The sequence below is a fragment of the Lampetra fluviatilis genome, chromosome 27 (genome assembly GCF_964198595.1).
Source record: "Lampetra fluviatilis chromosome 27, kcLamFluv1.1, whole genome shotgun sequence".
Lineage (NCBI taxonomy): Eukaryota > Metazoa > Chordata > Hyperoartia > Petromyzontiformes > Petromyzontidae > Lampetra > Lampetra fluviatilis.
Genome location: NC_136301.1, coordinates 13,412,662 through 13,432,628, shown reverse-complemented (window position 1 = coordinate 13,432,628; position 19,967 = coordinate 13,412,662). Strand labels below are relative to the sequence as shown.

The window sequence follows — 19,967 nt, the reverse complement described above, 5'->3', positions numbered from 1 at the left end:
GAAATGGCAACCCTTCTGAAACGCAAAGATAATTTTTTTTTTAAAGTCTTATTCGTGTGCGTGCTGTGTGTGCGTTGTCCCCTCGTAATATTAATTGTGTCGTTAGCTTGTGTGGTGTAGGAGGATACAAGCGGCCAGAAGTTTTCTCTGGGTTGGGCGTGGCCGCCGCGAGCCCCTGCGTGTCTCTGCTTGTGCGCTCTCTCTCCCTCCACTGCTGGATGACGAGTTGGCACGACGCTCGGTGACGCCCGGTGACGTCCGAGTCGTGCTGCTCTTGCGCTCTCTCTCCCTCTACTGCCAGGTGACGAGTTGGCACGACGCTCGGTGACGCCCGGTGACGTCCGAGTAGTGCTGCTCTTGCGCTCTCTCTCCACTGCTGGATGACGAGTTGGCACGACGCTCGCCGTCGCTCTGGACGTCTTGTCTGTTTACACTGGTCGTTGGTAGGTGTGCCCTCAAACACACGGCGCATTCGATGGCGCTGTCCTCTTCCTCACAGCCGTTTGACCAGGCTTTCTCCACTGCTTCGCGCTCTCTGCTTTGCACGCTTGGTCGACGCTTGGCGATCTCCGCCCTTTTACAGGTTGATTGCTTGTCGTCACTCGTCACTCTCTCTGCTCCGTGCTTCCCTTGTTCGTGCAGCTGCCAGCTTCACTCGCACTTAACTTCGTTCTGCGAGAAGCGACACCGGCTATCGGCATCGGTGTTTCGTTTCCTCACGACGCTCCGCCAGCCGGAGCACGGCTGAAACCCAGCCCCGACCCAGGTTGAACTCAGACTTCTGCGACTCGAACGACCCCTCCTCGTTCCATCACTTCTCGAGGCACGATCTGCCCCCGCTCTCTTGCGAGCCCTGTCGCAACGCTGCGTCGCACGCCGAGTTGCGAGACCGAGCACGACTCGACCCAGACTGCTCTCAGACAGTCACTTTAACGACGTCTCGTCGTCCCATCTCTCCTTGAGGCACGACTGCCACACCTCTCTTGCGAGCACTTCACGTGGCCTCAGGGTGCACATGGCCTGGCACAAGCGTCGTGGTGACGTCACCGCCACTTAGTGGCGAATGGCGGTTGTTGTTGTGTGTAGGTGTGAGTAAGGGTATAGAGGTGTGTGTGTGGGTGTTTAGGTGTAGAGAGGTGTGTGTAAGTGTATAGAGGTGTGTGTGTAAGTGTATAGAGGTGTGTGTGTAGGTGTGTGTAAGTGTATAGAGGTGTGTGTGTAGGTGTGTGTAAGTGTATAGAGGTGTGTGTGTAGGTGTGTGTAAGTGTATAGAGGTGTGCGTGTAGGTGTGTGTAAGTGTTTAGAGGTGTGTGTAGGTGTGTGTGAGTGTATAGAGGTGTGTGTAGGTGTGTAGAGGTGTGTGTGTGTATGTGTGTGTAAGTGTATAGAGGTGTGTGTAGGTGTGTGTAAGTGTATAGAGGTGTGTGTGTATGTGTGTGTAAGTGTATAGAGGTGTGTGTGTCGGTGTGTAGAGGTGTGTGTGTATGTGTGTGTAAGTGTATAGAGGTGTGTGTGTAGGTGTGTAGAGGTGTGTGTAAGTGTATAGAGGTGTGTGTAGGTGTGTGTAGGTGTGTAGAGGTGTGTGTGTATGTGTGTGTAAGTGTATAGAGGTGTGTGTGTAGGTGTGTAGAGGTGTGTGTGTATGTGTGTGTAAGTGTATAGAGGTGTGTGTAGGTGTGTGTAAGTGTACGGAGGTGTTCGGGAGAGTAACCCTGGCAGCGCAACGCTGCTGGCGTCTCGTGCTGCCGCCTGTACCGCGTCTTGTCCACCAGGGGGCATCGCCTACCCACGGGTTGTGTGGCGTCAGGGTGAGAAGTGGAGGGTAGGGGAGGGGTCCGGGGATGGGGGGGGGGCTGCTGCTTCAGCTGAAGCAGCAGCCGCTTCAGCTGAAGCAGCAGCCGCTGAAAGTCACCGTAAACGTGAACACAATCAGTTAAGATCCGAAATGGTTTATTACGTCCTTCCAATGATTGCTAAGCCCGTTCACTCACTCACTCAACCACTCGCTTGCTCACTCAACCACTCACTTGCTCACTCAAGCACTCGCTCACTCAACCACTCACCCAACCACTCGCTCAACGACTAACTCTACCACTCACTCACTCACTCAACCCCTCACTCAACCTTTCACTCAACCCCTCACCAAACCACTCAACGACTCACCAGAATCCTCTCGGCTTGGGGACTCACTTAACCATTCACTTAACCACTTACTAGAGCAACCACTCACTCACTTAATGACTTACTCAACCACTCAACCAATTACTTTCTCACTCACTCAGCCACTCACTCCTTCACTCAGCCACTCACCCTTTCATTCAGCCACTCACTCATTTAGCCACTCACTCAGCCACACACTCAACCACTCCGCCGCGCACTCACGAAGAAACTTACTCACGAAGCTACTTACTCACTCAACCACTCACTCACTTAATCACTTACTCAACCACTCAACCATCACTCTTTAACTCACTCAACCATTCACTCAATCAGCCACACTCACTCAACGACTCACTAACTTAACCGCTCAGCCGCTCAGTCACTCTATCTCAATCACTCAACCACTCGCTCACTCAGCCACTCACTCCCTCAACCACTAACTGACTGAACCACTCACTCAACCACTCACTCATTCAACCATTCCCGAATTCATTCAACCAGTCACTCAACCATTATGTCGCTGGACGAGTCCCACCTTGATGGGTCTGCGACATTTCTTTCCAGAGTTATTGCCAAAAAACCACAAACATCCCAGAATCCTCTCGGTTTGGGGTCCAAATGTTGTCGCTTATATCCCATGAGAAACATTGCATCGAATAAATGTGATTGGATTCTCCCCGCCTGGACGAGCAGAATTGAATATGTAAGCATCAGGGTTTGGATCAAACCTACAACCTCCTGTATACCGGGCGAAGTAGTGATCTTCTCGTCACCCAGGTCGCCATAATCCATTCCCGTATCTCTTCTTCTGTGTGTGTGCTACAGGCGGGTGTCTCAGATTGCCAGCACCATGTGATGGGAGCTCCAGGGCATGCTGCGTGCTCGCCAGGAGGGACTGGGCAAGATGGCGTAGTCGCTGGAGCAGCTGCGGGCGCGGCACCGCCGCTCTCACCCTGGCGGAGTGCAGCAACACAGTGGGGCGGCACCAGCGGGACACTCTGGACAACGCAGCCAAGGTGCGCGTCAGCCACTCACTCACTCATCCACTCACTCACTCAGCCACTCATAAAACCACTCACTCACTCATCCACTAACTTAAACCACTCACTCAACTACTCACTCACTCAACCACTCACTCAACCATTCACTCAACCATCCACTTACTCAACCACTCAATCAATCACTCACTCAGTCATTAACTCAACCACTCACTCAACCACACACTCATGCGCTCAAACACTCACTCATTGGTTCAAACACTCACTCATTCAAATACTCATTCAACCACTCACTAATTCACTCAACCACTCACTCACTGAACCACTCACTCGCTCACTCAACCACCCGCTCGCTCACTGAACCAATCGCTCCATAAATCATTCATTCAGCCACTCACTCAGCCATTCACTCAACCAATCAGTCAATCATGAATTAAACCGCTCACTCACTCAACCCCTTACACACAGGCTCATCACCTGTGTCTCAACCATCTCACTGAGTAACATAACTCTTTTTTTAGAAGTGACCTGGCCACAAATGATAGGTCAACAACGTGCCTTATGTGGAAATTTATAGCAGCCAACTACTCTAAACGCCTGTTTCTAATGTGTAGGGAAAATCCAGCGGACCAGAATAAAAATCCACTTGACCACGGAGAGAACATGCAAACTCCAAATATACAGGTGTCAGGGTTGGGATCTAATCGACAACCTCCTGTATACCAGACGAGGTAGTTAACATTGTATCCGGGCAAGCCGTACATCGAGCTGGAGTGGACCATGCGGCCCATCCCTATCGCGTGAGTGGCTCCCACTGTTGTTATTGTGTTCATATGTGTGTGTTCTGCTTGTGTGTATGCGTGTGCCGCACTGCGCTATGAACCCAACATGACCAGGCTGTTGCCCCGCTCGCCCGACTCGTTGAGAGGCTTGCCCACCCCCCAGGGCGTTGTCGTGAAGATACCGCTGGGAGGAAGAATATCTCACAATACTGGAAGAGGTGAGGACTACACATAGAGTGGGTGATTAACTGGGTGGGTCTGTGAGTGAGTTGGTGGGTGAGTCAATGGGTGAGTCGGTGGGTGAGTGGGTGAGTGAGTGTGTTAGAGATTGAGTGGGTGGTGGGTGATTGTGTGAATTAGTGGGTGGGTGAGTGAATAGTTTGAAGTGGGTGAGGGAGTGGCTGAGAGGTGGGTTGGTGAGTGGATGAGTAAATTGCTGGGTTAGAGATTGAGTGGGTGGGTAACTAGGTGATTGTGTGGGTGAGTGGCTTAATGGGTGAGTAGGTGAGTGCCTGGATAAGTAAGTGAGTGGATGGTAGCATGAGTGGGTGGATGGTTGAGTGAGGGGTGAATTAGTGACTGACTGAGTGAGTTTATTGGGTAGGTCAGTGCGTGATTGTGTGGGGGAGTGGTGAGTGAGGAGTTGAGTGAATAGGTTAGTGGGTGGGTGAGTAGATTGTTGGGTGGGTCAGTTAGTGGGTGGGTGAGTGAATATCGAAGGTTGAGCAGGTGAGTTGTTAGTGTGTGATTGGGTGGGTGGGTGAGTCGAAGAGTGGGGCACCACGGTGGTGAGATGTTAACTACCTCACCTAGTATACAGGAGTTTGTGAATTCGATCCCATCCCTTCCACCTGTATATTTGGAGTTGGCATGTTCTCCCCGTGGTCGTGTGGATTTTTCTCCGGGTCCTCCAGGTTTTCTCTCCAGATTTAAGATCAACATGCATTTAGAGGATTTGGCTGCAATAAATGTCTCCGTGATAATCAGGTAACCAGGTCACTTCTGAAAAATATTAATATAGTTCTGAGCCTTATCTGGTAAAATAAAAAAGATTGTCTAGTTTATTGGGTGGGTGAGTGGGTAGGTGGGTTGTGGAGTGCGTTGGTGGGTAGGTTAGAGGTTGAGTGGGTGAATGGGTGGGTGTGTGAGTGGGGGTGTGAATAGTTGAATAGGTGAGTGGGTGAGTAAATTGTTGAGTGAGTGGATTAAAGATTGAGTGGGTGGCAGGGTGAGTGGGTTTGTGAGTGGGTTGGTGGGTGTTTGAATGGGTGAGTGGGTGGAGTGCCGTGGTGGCGAGCTGTTAACTACCTCGCCTTTTTTACAGGAGGTCGTGAGGTCGATCCCGACCCTGACACCTGTATATTTGCATGTTCTCCCCATGTTCACGTGGAATTTTCTCCAGGTGCTCCGGGTTCTCCCTCCACATTTTAAAACATGCAATTATATAATTTGGCTGCTATAACTTTATACGTGAAAAGCCACTTAATTGAGCTGTTATTTGTGGTCAGGTGCTTTCTGAAAAATATCTATATAGCTGAGGGCCTTACCTGGTAAAATAAAAAAGCGTAATTTTCATTTAGTGTGCAGATGAGTGGCCGAGTGGGAGAGTGGATGAGTGAGTGCGACGTTTGATGGGTAGTAGGTCAGTGGCTGGGTGAGTGAGTGTGGGCTAGAGATTGAGTGGGTGGCTTGGTGAGTGGGTGAGTGTGTGCTTGGCTCGGTGGTTGAATGAATGGATGGTTGAGTTAGTGGGTGGGTGTTTGAGTGTGTGTTATCGTGGGTGGGAGAGTCAGAGAGTGGAGAGCCAAATCCTCTACGTGACTTTACCTTGCCTGGTATTTTTAAGTTCGTAGGTTCGATCCAAACCCTGCTTCTCAAAACAATCTATATAGCTCAGTGGGCCTTACCTGGGAAAAAAACATAATTTAGATTTAGTTAAGGGTGTTGGTGAGTAAGTGGGCGGGTGGGTGAGTGCATGAGTGTGGGTTTGAGATTTAGTGGGTGGCTTTGTGAGTCGGTAAGTTCGAGTGACTCAGTGATTGAGTTAGTGGGTGGTTACGTTAGTAGGTGATTAAATTAGTGGGTGGGTCAATAATTACGTGGGTAGTGGGTGAGTGGCTAAGTGGCTGAGGGAGTCGGCGGGTGGTTGGGTGGGTGAGTAGGTGGGTTATAAATTGAGTAGGTGGCAGGGTGAGTGGATCTTAAAGTGGGTGAGTAGGTGCACGTCTGGGTGAGTTAGTGAGTAGATGGATGGATGAGTGAGTGGGTGGGTGAGTGTGTGGATGCATGGATGTGTGGGTGAGTGAGTGTGTGTGGGTAGGAGGTTAGGTGGGTAGTGAATGAGTGGGTGGGTTATAAATAGAGTGAGTCGGTTAGTCACTGGGTGAGTGAGTGGGTGGGTGGGTTTGTGAGTTTTGGTTAAGAGATTGAGTCGGTAGCAGGATTGGTGTGTGGTTTAGAGATTGAGTGGGTGAGTGGGTGGGTTAGAGATTGAGTGGCTCAGTAAGTGAGTGTTGGGTGGGTGAAGTGAGTTGGGTCGGTGAGTGCGTGGGTGGGTGATTGACTAAGTGGGTGAGTGAGGGGTTGGGTGAGCGATGGGTTGAGTGGGTATGTTTTTTTTGTTCGTGAGTTCGTGGGTGGGTGAGTTAGTCAGTGAATGGGTGTGTTGGTGGGTGAGTGTGTAGCTTGGTGAGGGGTGGGTGGGTGAGAAAGTGGTTAACGGAGTGAGTGGTTGGGTGGGTGGGTGAGTTGTTGACTGAGTGGGGTCAGCGAGTGGGTGGGTGAGTTGATGTGGGAGTTTGAGTGGGTAAGTCAGCGTGTGAGTGAGTGGATGGGTGAGTCAGAGAATAAGGCGCCAAGGTGGTGAGATGTTAACGACCTCGCCTAGTATACAGGAGGTTGTGTATTTTATCCCAGCCATTCCGTCTGTATATATGGAGTTTGCATATTCTCCCCATGGTCGCGTGGAATTTTCTCCGGGTTGTTCCTCCATATTTGAAAATGCATTTATAGAATCTGGTTGCTGTAACTTTATTCGTGAACAGCCACTTCATTTAGCTGTCATTTGTGCTGAGGTGGCTTCCGAAAAAGATCTATATAGCTGAGGGTCTTAGCTGATAAAATAAAAAAAATTGTTTAATATTAGTTTAGTGTGTGGATGAGTGGGTGAGTGTGTAGGTGGGTAGAATAGTGAGTGGATGGGTTGGTGGGTCGGAGGTGAGTGGCTTAGTGAGTGAGTGGCTGGGTGCATGAGTGTGGGTTAGTGATTGATTTGGTGGCATGGTGAGTGGGTGAGTGTGTTCAGTGGCTCGGTAGTTGAGTGAGTGGGTGGGTGATTGAGTGGGCGAGTGTGTGGGTGTTTGAGTGGGTGTGTGAGTGGGTGTTTGAGTGGGCGAGTGTGTGGGTATTTGAGTGGGTGTTTGAGTGGGTGAGTGTGTGGGTGTTTGAGTGGGTGAGTGTTTGGGTATTTGAGTGGGTGTTTGAGTGGGTGAGTGGGTATTTGAGTGGATGAGTGTGTGGATGTTTGAGTGGGTGTGTGAGTGGGTGAGTGTGTGGGTGAGTGTGTGGGTTAGTAGGTGGGGGAGTCAGACATCGGGCACCACAGTGGCGAGATGTTAACTACCTCGCCTGGTATGCAGAAGGTTGTGGGTTTTATCCCAACCTTGACGCCTGTATATTTCCCTCCACATTTAAAATCAGCAAGCATTTTTTTATTTGGTTGCAATAAATGATTACGTGATAAGCCACTTTGTTGACCGATCATTTGTAACCAGGTCACTTCTGAAAAATATTTTATATAGCTCTGTCAGCCTTACCTGGTAAAATAAACATAATTTAGATTCAGTGTAGTGTGTTGGTGAGTGTGTGGGTGGGTACTTGTGAGAGGCTCGTGGGTAGTAGTGGATGGTTGAGTTAATGGGTGCTTGAATTATTGGGTGGTTGAATTATTGGGTGGTTGAGTGATGGGTGGGTGGGTGAATAATGACGTGGTTAGTGGGTGAGTAGCTGAGGGAGTGGTTGGGTGTGTGGGTTAAAAATGGAGTATGTGGCATGGTACGTGGATGTGTATGTGACTGGGTGAGTAGGTGAGTGGCTAGGTGAGAATGCGAGTGGATGGATGAGTGAGTGGGTGTGTGAGTGGGTGAGTGAGTGTGTGGGTAGGAGGTTAGGTGGGTAGTGGGTGGGTTAGAAATTGAGTGAGTGGGTGGGTTAGTGATTGGGTGAGTGAGTCGGCGGGTGCGTGGGTGAGTTGTGGTTGAAAGAGTCAGTGGCAGAGCGAGTTGATGGGTTAGAGATTGATTAGCTCGGTGGGTGAGTGCTGGATGGGTTAGTGGGTTATTGAGTGGGTGAGTGTTACTCGGTGGGTGCTTGGGTGGCTTGATGAATGGTTGAGAAGATGGGGGTGCAAATTAACGGGTGGGCGAGTCGGTGAGTGAGTGGGATGGGTTAGAGATTGAGTGGGTATTTGGGTAAGTTGTGTGAGTGAATCGATGAATGGGTCGGTGGCTGATTGAGTGAGTGAGTGGGTGGTTGGTTTAGTGGGTGAGTCAGAGTAGGGGGCCACGGTGGTGGGATGTTAACTACCTCGCCTAGTATACAGGTGGTCGTGATTAGATCCCGACCCTGTCATCTGTTTATTTGGAGTGTGCTTGTTCTCCCCATGGCCACGTGGATTTTTCTCCGGGTCCTCGGGGTTTTACCTCTGCATTGAGAATAAACTTGCATTCAGAGGATTTGGCTGCAATAAATGTATATGTGATAAGCCACTTTGTTTACCTGTTATTTGTAACAAGGTCGCTTTTGAAAAAGATCTATATAGCTCTGTGGGCCTTAGCTTGTACAGTGAGAAATAGTTAAGTTTTCGTTTATTGAGTGGGTGAGTGGGTAGGTGGGTGATTGAGTGCGTGGGTGGTTGGGTGGGTGGGTGAGTCGGTAAGTGGCTGGGTGAGCGGGTGGGTGAGTGGAGTCTAGAGTGAGTAAGTCAGTAAGTGACTGAGTTGGTTGGTGGGTGGGTCGTTGAGTTAATGAGTGGGTGTGTAGGTGGGTGCACAGGTAAGTTATTGAGTGGCTGAGTGTGTGCTTGAACGAGTGAGTTAGCGGTTGAGTGGGTGGCAAGGTGAGTGGGTGGCAGAGTGAATGGGTGAGTGAGTGTGTGGGTGGCTTTCGTAGTTTAGTGGTTGAGTGAGTCAGATAATGAGGCACCACAGAGCGAGATGCAAACTCCCTCGCGAAAGACGACGTGTTAAACTGGTATATTGGAATTCGTATTTTTGACCCCAACCCTGATGTCTGTATATTTGGAGTTTGCATCTTCTCCCGTGGTCACGTCGATTTTCCTCTGATTCCTTCGGGTTTGTTTAACACGTAGACTTTCGCGACCAATATCATCCATAATAGAGGTTTATTTTTGGGTTAGATTGCGTAAATATATAAATGTGTCGTTAAAACCCACCACCATCCGACACAGCCAACTAGTAAGGGTTGTCACATATGCAGAACATGCCAATTTGTAACTAGTACAATTTGTAACTAGTAGAGCTCACGGTGTGTTGGAGAGTCAAGCCACAACATTTACAATCTGAGTACAACGTTTCGCCAGTAATTACAACTACCTTCATCAGGCAACAGCCGCATTTGTGGAGACATTCACCTGTTTCGTTCCTTATATAGAGGCGTAGATGTGGTGCCTGTTTTTATCATTTGCCTGTTATCATTCGCCTGTTATCAAGTTAAAAGTAGAAATAGTTATTATTGTTGTAATCACGTTATAAGTAGAAATAATTGTTATTTCGTTAAAAGTAGAAATAATTATTGTTATCAGGTTATAAGTGGAAATAATAATTACTGTTCTCATTCGCCTGTCGTTATCATTTGCCTGTTGTTATTTTTCGCCTATTGTTATCAAGTTAGAAGTAGAAAGTTATTATTGTTGTTATCATTCGCCTGGTGTTGGTAGCGCACGTCTCTAATCCAGCACTGTGGAAGGTAGCGAGGGTTGGTGAATCACCGCACAATGATGTTGGAAAATACCCTTCCCGTGGGCGTCGAGGTGCCATAACCTGACTCGCCAGGAGAAGGCAGTAGAGCAAGTGGACTAATCGCCATCTTCACCTGTACAGGGATAGAGTGTTTCACCCTCACACGCATGGGTTTTCTCCGGGTACTCCGGTTTCCCCCACTGGTATAAACACTCGTCATTAATTAGCGCATAATGCCTCCATAGAGGACTGCAGAGCTTGGACAATTGTTGGGACTGGCTCACCACGTGGCTTCCTTCCTGCACGGCTGTGGTTCCTCCTGCCTCCGAGTCGTTCTTGTGCGCGCTATAAAACTTTAAATTATTACTATTATTCGCCAGGCGGTGGTGTTGCAAGCCTGTAATCAGCAGTGGAAGGCAGCAAGGGTGAGTGGATCACACAGTGAATGTTGTGAAACCCCCTTCCCGTGGGCATCGAGGCGCCTTCTCCTGGCTGGCTGGCCAGGAGAAGGCAGGACAAAAAGTGGGATAATCGCCATCTTTGCCTGTACGGTTTAAAGTGCTGCCCCTCGTATGCGTGGGTTTTCTCCAGGTGCTCCGGTTTCCTCCACTTGTGTAAGAACTCATCATTCATTCGTCGAAAATGTAAAAAAACAATTCAGGACCCGACTGTGACTCAGTGTGGATCTCCTGGAGAAAGTCTATTTTATTATTATAAAGAGTTAAAGGGGCTGTTTGATGACACGACTAGAGAGCTGGCTTGCACTGCAGGGAACTTAATATTCAACTTGGATTCCGCAACCCTCAATGGCCTTTTTAAGTTAAATGTGTGCATGTAAGACTCGCACAAACAACCATACCCAGAAACCCATAGACTCCAACAGAGACCCATACATTCCTACAGACACTCAGACTCACACAGCGACCCCATACTCACAGAGACCGATAGACATGCACAGAGACCCATAGCCTCACACAGAGATCCATACACTCAAAGGCCCAAAAACTCACACAGAAATCCATAGATTCGCACAGAGGTCAATAGAATTTGAATTTGAATATTTATTTATACTGAATGAATCTGATAAGCTATAACGATGTTTTCACAGACGTCCAATCGGGTGGGTCAGAAAATAACAACAAAAATACAATACAAAAACATCACAGGAAAGGTAAACAAATTGTTTCGAAATATACAAATTAAACTGAACTCTTTTTATCTTACCATAGACTCATACAAACATGTTGGACTCGCACAGAGACCTTAACCACTAAACCTCGAACAATTAAAACCCTCTAAACCCCTAACTATCTAAATCCATAACCATCTAAACCTCTAACCCTCTCAACCACTTTACTCTTACAACCCTAATCTTTAAACCCCTCGCCCTCTAAAAGCTTAACCTCTAAACCCCCAAAACCCTAACCAACTCAACCCCTAACCCTCTAAATTCCTATACCCCTAACCCTCAACCCCTTTACCCTTAAAACCCTAACCCACCAAAACCCTCACTCTCTAAACCCCTTATTATTTTAACCCTAACCGTCTAAGCCATTAAAAAACCAAACCCTCGGAATCCCTAACCCTCTAAACCTTGAAACCCTAACCTTCTAAAACCCTAAATCCCTAACATTATAAATACCAACCAATCTAAACCACAACCCTCTAAAGAACTAACCCTCTAGACCCCTAACCCTCTGAACTCATAACCTCCTAAATCCTCAACCTCTAAAACCCTAACCCTCAAACCCCAAACGTTCTAAAACCCTAAATCCGTAACCTAATCCCAACACATTTAAACCCCAACCCTCTAAAGAACGAACCCTCTAGACGCATAACCCTTAAAACACCTATGCCCCTAAAATGCTAACCCTCCAAACAGATAATCCACTAAACCCGTAACCCTCTAAACCCATAAAGGTTTTTTTTGTTGGATTATGTAAATATAAACGTGTCATTAAACCAACCACCACCTGAAACAGCCAATTAGTAAAATTTGTCACATCAACAAAAAGTGCCATTAAGTGTTGGAGACTAACGAAAAAAAACACTTTATTACGGACAATATTAGTTGTGAAAGTCTAGGTGTTAAACCCTCAACTCTCAAACCACTAAACCCCTAACACTGTAAATCCCTAACCCTTGAAACCCCGATATCTCTAAACCCCTAAACACATACCCTTATAACCTCCTCAACTTCTAACCATCTAAACCATTCAACATCCAACAATTGAAACCCATAAACCTCTAAACATGTAACTCTCTAAACCCCTAACCCTCTAAAACCCATAAACCTCTAAACACGTAACTCTCTAAACCCTCTAAACTCAAAACGTTCTAAACTCTATCCCTCTAAACACCAAATCCTCTGAAGGACTTTCCCCTTAAGACCCCAACCGTCTAAACACCTCACCCTATAAAACCGCAACCCATAAACCCCCAACACTCTTAACTGCCAAAACCCTTAAACGTATAAACCCCAAACCGTCGAAACCCTTAAACCTGTAAAACCGTAACCCACTAAACCCCTCGCCTTATAAACCGCTAATTCCCTAAACATCAAAACCTCTAAACCCATAACCTTCTAAAACTCCTAACCTTGTAAACCAATACACCGAGCAATCAAACCCCATGAACCCTCTAAACCTCTAAACACCCAACTCTCTAAACTCCGAACCCTCTAAACCCATAACCTTCTAAACTCTAATCAAATAAAAAAAACCTCAACCCCTTTACCCTTAAAACCCTATCCGTCTAAACTCACCCTTTTAAATCCTAACCCAAATACACCGAAATCCCTAACCCTCTAAACCCCTCAACCTCTAACACACTCAACCCCAAAACATCATAACCCTTGAAACCCCCAAAACCTCTAAACCGCTTATCCCCTAAAAACCCCAAACCTCTAAACCCATAAGCCTTATAAACTCCTAATCCTCTAAACCACTAACCCTTTAACAATCAAACCCCATAAATCCTCTAAACACCTAATTATCTAAACCGAGAACCCTTTAAACCCATATCCTTCTAAACTGTAACCCTCTAAAACCCAACCCTCAAAACCCCTTTACCCTTAAAACCATAACGGTCTAAACCCATCACCCTCTAAAATCCTAACCCATAAACCCTCAAACCTCTAACCCACTGAACCCTTAACCTAAACCCTTACAGTGAGGGAAAAAAGTATTTGATCCCCTGCTGATTTTGTACGTTTGCCCACTGACAAAGAAATTATCAGTCTATAATTTTAATGGTAGGTTTATTTGAACAGTGAGAGACAGAATAACAACAACAAAATCCAGAAAAACGCATGTCAAAAATGTTATAAATTGATTTGCATTTAATGAGGGAAATAAGTATTTGACCCCCTCTCAATCAGAAAGATTTTTGGCTCCCAGGTGTCTTTTATACAGGTAACGAGCTGAGATTAGGAGCACACTCTTAAAGGGAGTGCTCCTAATCTCAGCTTGTTACCTGTATAAAAGACACCTGTTCACAGAAGCAATCAATCAGATTCCAAACTCTCCACCAAGGCCAAGACTAAAGAGCTCTCCAAGGATGTCAGGGACAAGATTGTAGATCTACACAAGGCTGGAATTGGCTACAAGACCATCGCTCAGCAGCTTGGCGATAAGGTGACAACAGTTGGTGCGATTATTCACAAATGGAAGAAACACAAAATAACTGTCAATCTCCCTCGGCCTGGGGCTCCATGCAAGGTCTCACCTTGTGGAGGTGAGAACTACACAGGAGGATCTTGTCAATGATCTCAAGGCAGCTGGGACCATAGTCATCAAGAAAACAGTTGGTAACACACTACGCCGTGAAGGACTGAAATCCTGCAGCGCCCGCAAGGTCCCCCTGCTCAAGAAAGCACATATACATGCCCGTCTGAAGTTTGCCACTGAACATCTGAATGATTCAGAGGACAACTGGGTGAAAGTGTTGTGGTCAGATGAGACCAAAATGGAGCTCTTCGGCATCAACTCAACTCGTGTTTGGAGGAGGAATGCTGCCTATGACCCCAAGAACACCATCCCCACCGTCAAACATGGAGGTGGAAACATTATGCTTTGGGGGTGTTTTTCTGCTGAGGGGACAGGACAACTTCACCGCATCAAAAGGGATGATGGACTGGGCCATGTACCATCAAATCTTGGGTGAGAACCTCTTTCCCTCAGCCAGGGCATTGAAAATGGGTCGTGGATGGGTATTCCAGCATGACAATGACCCAAAACACACAGCCAAGGCAACAAAGGAGTGGCTCAAGAAGAAGCACATTAAGGTCCTGGAATGGCCTAACCAGCCTCCAGACCTTAATCCCATAGAAAATCTGTGGAGGGAGCTGAAGGTTTGAGTTGCCAAACGTCAGCCTCGAAACCTTAATGACTTGGAGAATTTTTTTATTTAAAGCTTTAGTGACTGCAGGGATTCATCTTCTTGGTTCTTTCAGTAAAGTCACGTAGAGGGGAAGTAATAAAATAATAAAACATAATAAAACAATTCTCACGACGTTTCGGCCATAACGCAAGCAGCCGTCCTCAGGTGAAAACCAGGTCTGTTGAGGTGACAGCGTCTAAATGAAACAGCACACATGCTTGGAGCATATATATAAGCTGGGTTGGAAGGGGGGAAAAGGGTGCTTTGACAAAAGAATATGCATGTCAAGAGGAATTTAGCATATTTATGGGAAATGCAGGTATGTGATTAGTACTACTTATGACCGTGCATTATGCAGGATTGGCAGCATCAAAGGGAAGGGATATGGGAAATGCAGGTATGTGATAAGTACTACTTATGCCCGTGCATTATGCAGGATTAGCAGCATCAAAGGGAGGGGATAGGGGTAGCATTAATAAAGGGAAGGAGTTTTAATAGTATGTAGCTGCAATAACTAAAACCACAACGTAAACAACTAAAGTATAAAATACATAGTATCATCAGTATACTAAATAAACTCTACAATAAGCTGAGTTACTAACAGTAAGTAATACATTACAATTCTACGTCGTAAAAATATATATAATATGCTTCCATCTAAACTTTATTCTCATATCACACGAGTCTACACCGTACTATATACTGCCATAGACAATCCCAACATTAAATTACATACTGTATTGCTATAAACCATATAACACTATGTATTATTCTACCCACCCTAATGTGTATCACACTGCTATATATTTACTATACAATTACGATACTATATATTACTTTGTACATTGTACTAAGCATATAAATGTTATACTATTTGTTATTATACACTGTACCATTGACCGTCGTGTGAAAGATACTAAGAGGAAGCAACGAAATATGTCAATGGGTGAGTAGTGAACGGGAAACTTGCAGCGGATTTTCTGAGATAAGAGCTTAGCTAGTTCTAGACAGAATTAGTTTAGCATTATCTCAGAGAAAATCAGACTTACGCACACCGATCTAGATCAGTTAGACAAGACACTCTACAAATCACACTTATCTTTGAGTGCAACAATGTCCACATCGGATTGGGAACATGTAGACAAAATGACTGCCTCTTCAGCTGCCGCTATGTCGACCAAATGTAAGGACAACTTGATTTCCAAATTCAACCGCCTCTCAAACAAGAGACCGGACCCACACATTGAAAAGCTAGACGTTAACAAAGTCGTAATTAATCGCATTAACAGTTCTATTTCTGAAGGTCTGAAATCCGTTTTAGCTAAAGGACTAAACTTTGCAGTCACACCTAGACACATACCAGTTAATGATATAATTGCTAGAGTACATGTAGCTCTCAAGGGCCTGAGTCACATCGCTGCAGACGTAGCAAGATCTGAAATCTCTGCAACCCTCAAAAACGCTAAGATGCCAGCTAGCAACATCAGCAAAGATGAGCGTTTTTAATTAGCTCAATTAAAAAAGAGGGATGACATTGTCATCCTCTCAGCCGACAAAGGCAATGCCACTGTCATCATGGACAAAATAGAATACAACAACAAAATTCAAGAACTACTCAACGATGGCAGCTATACAAAAATAAAAAGAGACCCCACCAACAGCCTCGTTTCTAAAACCAACAAAATCATTTCTGCTTCAACCGCATTAATTGATCAGACCAAACAGTTCTCGTTGAAACCTTCTGCAGCCAGGCCACCAAGATTATACGGCTTGCCAAAGATACATAAACAAGATACACCTCTTTGTCCCATTGTCTCTACTATCAACTCCCCCACCTACAAACTGGCTCGTTTTTTGTCTGAAATCCTACGGCCTTTCACTGGAAAAAACATCTCTGAGGTACTAAACTCTACTGACCTGGTATCGACAATCAAGGGGATTTCCCTGTCCCCAGACGACCTGCTTGTCAGTTTTGATGTGGTTTTCTTATTCACCAAAGTTCCTGTACCTGACACCATCGCAATCATTGAAGACTTGGTTCATCAAGGACTGAACGCTGGGGTACCCCCCCTGGTGAGACACTGCTTAACCAATACATACTTCACCTGGAATGGAACTTTCTACAAATCAAACTGAGGGCACCCCAATGGGCCCCCCCCCCCTATCTCCGGTTGTAGCCAACGTGTTCATGGAGAAATTTGAGACTGACGCCATCCAGACTGCCACTCTACGCCCGACCTTATGGAAGAGGTACGTAGATGACACTTTTGTCATCTGGCCACATGGCCGGCCTGCTCTAGACCAATTTCTCGACCACATCAATTCCATACACCCAGCCATCAGATTCACCATGGAAGTCGAAAAAGATGGCAAGCTACCCTTTTTGGATGTCCTAATTAAAAGGAGACCTGATGGTTCAATGAGCCACTCTGTCTACAGGAAAGCCACCCATACGCATGCTTACCTAAAACCGGATTCCTACCACCATCCATCCCAGAAGAATTCCCTCATCAAGACTCTATACCATAGAGCCCAATGCATATCCGACCAGGAACACATTGCCAGTGAACTCAAACACGTACGCCAAGCTCTTAAGGCTAATGGTTACTCCGACTACACAATACGCAAAGCCATTACTCCAACCATCAAAAAGGATCCTGTTGAGGAGCCTTTCAAGACCATCGCCTTACCTTACATTGCTGGGGTCACAAAAAAGATCTCCAAAATCCTGATAAAACACAAGATCCAGGTCCGATTCAACACAGTACATAAAATCCATGATCTGGTCCCGTCTGTAAAAGATGTGGTTCCAGACATACAGTACCCTGGCGTCTACAAACTAAGTTGCCTCTGTGGTAGCAGTTACATTGGAGAAACCAAACGACATGTCGCAGACCGCATCCGTGAACATAAAGCAGACTTGAAACACGGTAGGACAAACACCTCAACTGTGGCAGATCACTGTTACAATTCAGTGGGCTCACATGATATTGACTTCTCCAAGACAGAGGTTCTCTGCAAGCCGTCTGGCTACCATGAGAGATTCGTTCATGAGGTGATCCACATATACAAACACAGAGACAATTTCAACCGAGAAGATGGATTCTGGCTTAGCAATCATTGGAAGGACGTAATAAACCATTTCGGATCTTAACTGATTGTGTTCACGTTTACGGTGACTTTCAGACCGCGTTCCACTCACTGACATTGTATTCTCCGCAGGGAATGGATTCTTTGCTCCGCTGCAAGTTTCTACCAATACTGACCCATTGACATATTTCGTTGCTTCCTCTTAGTATCTTTCACACGACGGTCAATGGTACAGTGTATAATAACAAATAGTATAACATTTATATGCTTAATACAATGTATAAAGTAATATATAGTATCGTAATTGTATAGTCAATATACAGCAGTGTGATATACATTAGGGTGGGTAGAATAATACATAGTGTAATATTACAATGTATAAGGTGGTTCATAGCAATACAGTATGTAATTTAATGTTGGGTTTGTCTATGGCAGTATATAGTACGGTGTAGACTCGTGTGATGTAAGAGAATAAAGTTTAGATGGAAGCATATTATATATTTTTTACGACGTAGAATTGTAATGTATTACTTACTGTTAGTAACTCAGCTTATTGTAGAGTATATTTAGTATACTGATGATACTATGTAGTTTATACTTTAGTTGTTTACGTTGTGGTTTTAGTTACTGCAGCTACATACTATTAACACTCCTTCCCTTTATTAATGCTACCCCTATCCCCTCCCTTTGATGCTGCTAATCCTGCATAATGCACGGACATAAGTAGTACTATTCACATACCTGCATTTCCCATGTCCCCTCCCTTTGATGCTGATAATCCTGCATAATGGACGGGCATAAGTAGTACTAATCACATAACTGCATTTCCCATATCCCTTCCCTTTGATGCTGCTAATCCTGCATAATGCACGGTCATAAGTAGTACTAATCACATACCTGCATTTCCCATAAATATGCTAAATTCCTCTTGATATGCATATTCTTTTGTCAAGGCGCCCTTTTCCCCCCTTCCAACCCAGCTTATATATATGCTCCAAGCACGTGTGCTGTTTTATTCAGACGCTGTCACCTCAACAGACCTGGTTTTCACCTGAGGACGGCTGCTTGCGTTGTGACTGAAACGTCGTGAGAATTGTTTTATTATGTTTTATTTTTATTATTTTATTACTTCCCTTCTACGTGACTTTACCGAAAGAACCAAAGAAGACTTGGAGAATATCTGCAAAGAGGAGTGGGACAAAATCCCTCCTGAGATGTGTGCAAACCTGGTGGCCAACTACAAGAAACGTCTGACCTCTGTGATTGCCAACAAGGATTTTGCCACTAAGTACTAAGTCATGTTTTTCAGAGGGGTCAAATACTTATTTCCCTCGTTAAAATGCAAATCAAGTTATAACATTTTTGACATGCGTTTTTCTGAATTTTGTTGTTGTTATTCTGTCTTTCACTGTTCAAATAAACCTACCATTAAAATTATAGACTGATCATTTCTTTGTCAGTGGGCAAACGTACAAAAACAGCAGGGGATCAAATACTTTTTTCCCTCACTGTAAACCCAAAACCCTCTAAACCCCTAACCCTCTGAACCCCTTTACCCTTAAACATCTTTACCCTGAAAACCCTAACCCTCTAAAATCCTAAACCTCTAAACCCTTCACCCTTTAAACCCCTATACCCCAAATAGCCTAATCCTCTAAACACCTAACCCTCTAAACCCCTTTACCCTGAAAACCCTAACCCTCTAAACCCCTAACTCTCGAATCCCCTCAACCCCTGACACTCTCAACCCCTGAACCCTATAACCCTCGAAATCCCGAAACCTCTAAACCCCTTATCCCTGAAATAACCCGAAACCTCTAAACCCTTAACTTTATAAATCCCTAACCCTCTAAACCCCTAACCCTTGGTGTGGAATGTGGTGGGGGTGGGATCATGGGGTGGGTGAGTGCAGGGTGTGTGTGGTGGGTATGGTGATAGTGGTCGTGGTTCACAAAGATCCGTGACCACCACCACCACCTCTACTGTGTGGTGGACCGGCCACCACACAGCAGCACGCGTCGGAGGAGTGAACGGATGGTTCTCCCTATGCGGGCCAGACTCCCTCGCTTCCTCTTCTCCCCCTGCATCACCATCACCTGATCCTCTTTCCTTCTCATCTCCTCCACCATCTTCTCCACCAATGTCTCCTCCACCTGCACCACCATCTCCTCCTCCTGCTCCTTCGTCCATACCTCCTCTGTCTCCCTCCTCATCTCCTCTTCTTCCTGCACCACCAGCTCTTCCACCAGGGTCTCCTCCTCCTGCACCACCAGCTCCTCCACCAGGGTCTCCTCCTCCTGCACCACCAGCTCCTCCACCAGTGTCTCCTCCTCCTGCACCACCAGCTCCTCCACCAGGGTCTCCTCCTCCTGCACCACCAGCTCCTCCACCAGGGTCTCCTCCTCCTGCACCAACAGCTCCTCCACCAGGGTCTCCTCCTGCACCAACAGCTCCTCCACCAGGGTCTCCTCCTCCTGCACCACCAGCTCCTCCACCAGGGTCTCCTCCTCCTGCACCACCAGCTCCTCCACCAGGGTCTCCTCCTCCTGCACCAACAGCTCCTCCACCAGGGTCTCCTC

General features: G+C 46.3%; 1 long non-coding RNA gene across 1 annotated transcript; it reads left to right on the top strand.

The window, feature by feature from the left end:
- Positions 1-2,990: 2,990 nt before the first annotated feature.
- Positions 2,991-19,675, top strand: LOC144942424 (uncharacterized). The gene is made up of 3 exons (XR_013639378.1): positions 2,991-3,176; positions 4,055-4,158; positions 19,626-19,675. It is a non-coding gene; the product is annotated as an uncharacterized LOC144942424 (long non-coding RNA).
- The last annotated feature ends 292 nt before the right edge of the window (positions 19,676-19,967 follow it).